Raw genomic sequence first — 5,858 nt, 5'->3', positions numbered from 1 at the left:
CCACGTTCCTCATCCACTGGGACAGGCTTCAGCATATGTTATGTTCATGGACATGAATGTAAATGTGTATGCGTATGGATTTTTTTAAGATGTAAATTTTTGCAGTTCAAGCTGGTCTCAGGCTTGCTCTGTAGCTGAAGCTGTCCTTTAACTCTGAGCCCTCTGCCACTAGCTACCAAGTATTGAGAACACAAGCGGGTGCCACCATGCCTAGCTCCCCCAATGGTAAATTTATTGCAAACTCCTATAGACTCGGTGCCATCAAAGTAGCTTAAAATAATGCAAATTTATTTTGCTTTTTTTTTTTTTTGAGACAGTATCTTGTTCAGTCTAACCATGTGTGGGGGTCTGACTGAGAATGGACCCCAGAGGCTCATGTAGTGATTGACTGAGTACTTGGTCACAAGGTAGTAGAACTATCTGGGAAGGATTAGGAGGTGTGGCCTTGTTGGAGGAGGTGTGTCACTTGGGGTGGGCTTCGAGGTTTAAAAAAGGCAGCACCATTCCCAGTGAGTTCTCTCTGCATGCTACTTGGCAGATCAAGATGTGAGCTCTCAGCAGCTTACGCTGCCATCATGGACTCCTGCCCTTTGAAAACGTAAGCCAGATTAAACATGGTCATTTATAAGCTACTTTGATCCTGGTGTTTAGTACAGTAACTAAGACACCAGAGTAAAGTCAGCAGGAAGGCTCCTTTCAGATACAGAGACAGCCTGTACTTGCCCTGGCCTGCTCTGGAGGCCGTTACTCTTCCTAAGGGCAGGCAGGCTACACAGCTCAGGCCTCTGTCTTGTTGATTACCTTGCTTTCTCTGATGCTTCTGCATGGCTTTTGACGTCATACACTCCACACCTGTGCCACCGAGGGCAATCTCCCACATCACACTGCTTAACTTGATCACATCTGTAATGTCCCCCTACATCAGATGAAGAATACGTCTTTCCAGATCCAAGGTCTAGTGAGTAAATAAAGGGGTGGGAACTAGAGTGGAGTGATTCTCGTGTATGAGAGGAACTGGTCTTCCAGTCTGGGAAGGTAGCCGGGCTTGGTGACCGACCGGCATACTGAGGGCGAGGTCTCTCAAGCCCTGTTTTGCAATTCATAGTGTAAATGATTAAATGTAGCATGACATTCATGCTATTCGTGGTTCTTAAGCTTTAATGTAGCTTTAAAATGGTAGCTATAAAAACACTATATCTTTATCAACTTCAAGTTATAATATGCAATTTTGTCATTGCATTAAAATTTTAACTTTAATACCCTTGTCTTTAAAAAGGAAATGATTGTTTACAAGCAAGCTGCTTTTCCTAAGCTCATTTAATTCATGGTCATGAGTATATGCAGTAAGGCACACTTGGAGAAGTCATGAATAATGGTCCCATACAATGAGAAAAGTCATCCCAGAATTCAGAGAAATGCAGAGAAGCTCGTTGAAAGAGCTGCGTGATGCAGGAGGATGCCTTTCCAAGCAGTATTGTCACTCATTCATACAGAACATTCCTCCCCAGAGCCTTGCTTTATGGTTGTTCTGCTTCCAACTCAGGAAGGACAGTCTGGGCATGGCGACATTTATCTTTAGACATAAAATGACCTAGGAAAAGAACACATTGAATTTGTACACAGAGCTTCGGGGAAAGTTGCCACGAGAGTAGGAACTGTTCCATTTCATTTCAAGCTCTTCAGAGAGGGAGGGAAAGAGGAAAGCAGAGAGGGAGGGAGAGAAGGAGAGGGAAAGAGGGAAGGAGGGAGGGAGGGAGGGAGAAAGGAGAGGGAAGGAGGGAAGGATGGAGGGAAGGAGAAAGGAGAGGAGAGGGAGGGAGAGGAGGAGAGGGAGGGATATAAGGAGGGAAGGAGGGAGGGAGAACTTCCCCCATACTTGCCTCTCCCCAGCACATGACCGAGAAGTTGAGCAGTATGCTGCTTGAGCCTGGCCCATGAGCATCATATGACACTGGCAAGAAACAAGCTCTGAAGACCTTGTTAGCGTGTAAGATTTTCCTTGGGTCAGCTCAGAGAGAGAGGAGTTAGTGAGGGGTATTTGCAGACCCCGAAATGTGGTTCCGTGGTACAGATCTTTGTTACTGCAGAATCCACCTTATATAAGGACTGGTCCTCTGTAAAAAGCATAGAAGACGTCATAGACTGCTCACCTGGCAGGGTTTAAAGATTGTCCCTCCCTCCCCCCAACAATCATAAAACACATCTCTAAAGTCAGTGAAAACCGTGGTTTAGTAGTGACTCTCTCTGACAGGACAGTAAGAAATGATCTCTGAACTTTGTAGTAAACATGGAGGCCTCGTTCCCTCAGAAAGGTTTGTGGTTGATCTTGATCATTTAACTTTCTGCTGTCCGGCTGGGCTGGCTAAATGCCTGTCCACCGTATGGAGCAAAAGCCATTGGCTTAAATCCTCAGATCGGCCCTTTTAGGACAGTGTGTATACCAGCCGAGGGCTCAGTCATGGTTTTATAAATGAATCCTGAAAATAAAGGCAGCCAAGGAGCTCTTGGATGTCTTTGTAGTCAGGCTGATGGCAGACTCTGAGGATACGGTTAGCTCTGAAATTAATGATGTGCCGAGTTGGTCGGGTCTGAGATGAGAACCAGGGGCCCTGTGGTGGCTAACTTTATGTCAGTCTGACACCGGCTTGAGTCATCCGAGAAGGACCCATAGCAAAGACTGTTGGACAATTTTTTTTCTTTTTCTTTTGTATTCAACCTCTAATCGGTTCTTGTGACTTTCACATCATGTAGCCCAATCCCACTCATCTTCCTCTCCCCTAATACCCACCCTCCACTCTTGAATCCCCCACAAAAAGAGAAAAACCATTTTGATTATGGAAGTTGTAGTGTGTCACAGCGTGTCCCACGCTTCTTTGCTTGCAAATGTTTGTTGCAGTGACTCTTTGGTCTGATACTAGGCCTCTGGCTTCTGCTACTCCATCAATACTGGAACCCCACTGGGACTCCTCTCAGATACCCTGAGATGCCTTGCTGGCCTTTGGTGGTAACAGATCCTTGATGCTGCAGGGCCACAGACCCAGACATGTTCTCCAATGACAGCACAGGCCAGGGTCCCACCATGGTCTCAGGTGGCATCACCAGCTACTCACATCCGGCGGTTCCTCACTACCCTGGAGTCTCCAGTTCTGCCTCTCTTCATTGTGCCCACATCTTTCTGTTTCTTTCTCTTCCATTTCCTTACCACTTGCTTGCTCCTCTTAGTGGTGCCCAGGGTCTCCGAGTGTCTGGGGTCATCTCTGTCATGAAACACCTGCTCCCCCCATGCCTGAGTGGACCACACTGGTGGTCATCTCAGGCTAGCTCCTCATCCAGGCCTGCCCAGGTGGCCCCATGCAAGGGTCATCTGGCTTGGGCTCATTCTTGCCCCAAGGCCCATGGTCCCAGGAGGGGTTCTTCTAGACTCTGGCTTGCTCCCTGTCCTCGCACCAGACTGGTGGTCATTGCAGGTTTGTTTGTTTTCCAAGGAGTCTTAGGCTGCTAATCATTCAGACATAGCAGAATGTAGACATGGTCTCTCTTCTCTCTGCCACCTACTGACGCACATGTGACACAACAGTCACACTCGCTATGGCTCTAGGATTTTCTTAACTAGTGACTGATATGGAAGGGCTCACCCCTGGTCAGGTGGTCCTGGCTTCTGTAAGAAAGCAGGCTGAGCAAGCCATGGAAAGCAAGCCAGTAAGCAGCACCCCGCCACGGTCTTGCATTGGCTCCTGCCTCCATGTTCCTGCCCTGCTTGAGTTCCTGCCCTGACTTCCCAGTTACCTGGGAGTGTACGCTGAAATAAACCCTTTCCTCCCAAGTTTCTCTGCTCACGACAGCAACTGTAACTCTTACTAGGACAAACTCCATTCATTGGTGATGTGATGTTCTGTCCTTGCAGTTCACAAAGAGCCATGGAGACAGTTGGGGGTACGTGTGATGGTTAGGGTTGTCCAGTTGACAGAATGTAGAATCCCCTAGGAGATATGCTTCTGGACACAGCTAGGGGCTCTCTTGGTTGGACTGGCCTCCGGTCATGCCCAATGAGTAGGTTTAGTTGACTGGGAAGACCCACCCTCTTTCCTGGGCTGGATTCTGGACTGTATGCAAAGAGGCAGGGAGGGAGCTCAGGCATTCATGGTTCTCTTCTTCCTGACTATGGCTGCAGTGTCATAGGTCACCTCAGGCTTCTGCTGCCAGGTCTCCCTGCTGCGTTGGACAGTGCCATGCCCCATGAGCCACAGGAATCCCTTCCTTAAGTCGCTTTTCTCAGATTATTTTTATTACAACTACAGACAAGTAAGAACAAAGGCGAGCATCCTCGAATGGACTCCAGTCCAAACCATGTCTGCACTGCAGCCGTGTGGCAATTTCATTAGAGGGTCTGAAGGTTTCCACCGTTTGACCACAGAGCTGTGCTTCACAGCAGTGACACCTCTGGCCTTACCAGGTTCCAATCAGTTTCCGATCCATACAGGAAACAGAAACATTTCCTCAGACAGTTATACTAAACAAACACACAAGCAAAAAGTGGTAACCTGCCGGTTTTGCTCTCTCAACGCGCCCATCTTTCAGTGTTACTCTGCTGCCACCATCCTTCTGACTGGTCTGTTCCGACCAGACATCAGGGTTGCTAACCTCACAGGCACTGTGAGAAAAAGGAGTTCTGAGGGGCTGGCACTGTCAGGTACAGAAGTGTGACCTGGCCCTTTCGGCTCCTGCCTCCCTGCTAGCCCCCACCTCCCTTGCAGTCCCTGCTGCCCCTGCCACTGCAGCCTACCCTGCCGCCCCCGCCTGAACCACTCAGAAGCTGGCTGTGGGTCTGTGTGTTGCTGCTGCTTGTGCCTTCACAGCAGAGATTCACAAGTGCTCTCTCCTAGCCTGTGGGTGCGGAGGGGTCTTAGGTGTCATCTGACACTCTGCATTAGCTGTCATGCCTTGTAGAGCTGTGGCTGACGGAGAGCAGACGAGGGAGGCACCTCAGAAACTGGCCTCTGACATCAGCTCTCCTGAAATTGGACCTCCCAACTGGCTAAAATTAGTTACCCAAGCCCTTGAAGCTTCAGCATCTCTCCATCTGTAAAGCTGGGGCTGATGCTCTGTTGTGTGGTGCCAGTAAAACTTACGGTGTATATAGTGATGCCTCAATGCCCTTATGGTGAGAGTTCGTGTATACACTCATATACACTTGTGTATACGTAGTACATATACAGTAAAGCATAGAGAAAGAACATACACAGAGAGAGTGGCAGATGGGGCGGGGGAGTACAAGACCTTTACTGTTTGGCTTCACTGTACACACTGGTGTGTGTCCTCAATGCATTCACTTCAATCCAAGGCTGCAGTGCCAGGCTTCAACAGGAAGAGAAGACAGGACCAGAGGAAGATGAAATGGAAAGTCCGCAGGGGACAAGCACTGTGTCCCTGGAGCCCTAGCAGAGGGCAAGACTCACACAGGGCTTGCTCGGGAATGGATGGAAGCAGGGTTTCTCCACACTGTTAAACACTAAGCTCTTACATTGAAAACGGGCATCCCACCTCCTTCCAGCAGAGCCACAGCAAAGGGGAAATGGCCAGAGTGTTCTCTACCTTGTTAAGTGTGAAAACTGGGATGGAGAACGTAGACAGGAATGGAATCAGACTGAGAGGACACTAGCGTTCCTCACTGCCCAGGGAAAGGATGATTTCAAAACACTGTGTGGAGAAGGCTGCGCATGCTGCGGGCATTCTCCAGAGAGTGAGCACACACAGGCCACATGGCCACCTCTGTGAGAGCCTCTGAATGCCACTCAGAAGCTGTGTGCCAAGTTTCTCTCTCTCTCTCTCTCTCTCTCTCTCTCTCTCTCTCTCTCTCT

The 5,858-nt window shown here is 48.9% G+C and overlaps 1 pseudogene; it reads right to left on the bottom strand.

Moving 5' to 3' along the window:
* Nucleotides 1-3,486: 3,486 nt before the first annotated feature.
* Nucleotides 3,487-3,601, bottom strand: LOC115031419 (annotated as a pseudogene).
* Nucleotides 3,602-5,858: the final 2,257 nt, after the last annotated feature.

The sequence above is a fragment of the Mus caroli genome, chromosome 6 (assembly GCF_900094665.2).
Source record: "Mus caroli chromosome 6, CAROLI_EIJ_v1.1, whole genome shotgun sequence".
Taxonomy (NCBI): Eukaryota; Metazoa; Chordata; class Mammalia; order Rodentia; family Muridae; genus Mus; species Mus caroli.
The sequence above is the reverse complement of the archived record's forward strand: the minus strand, read 5'-3'. Positions and strand labels throughout refer to the sequence as shown.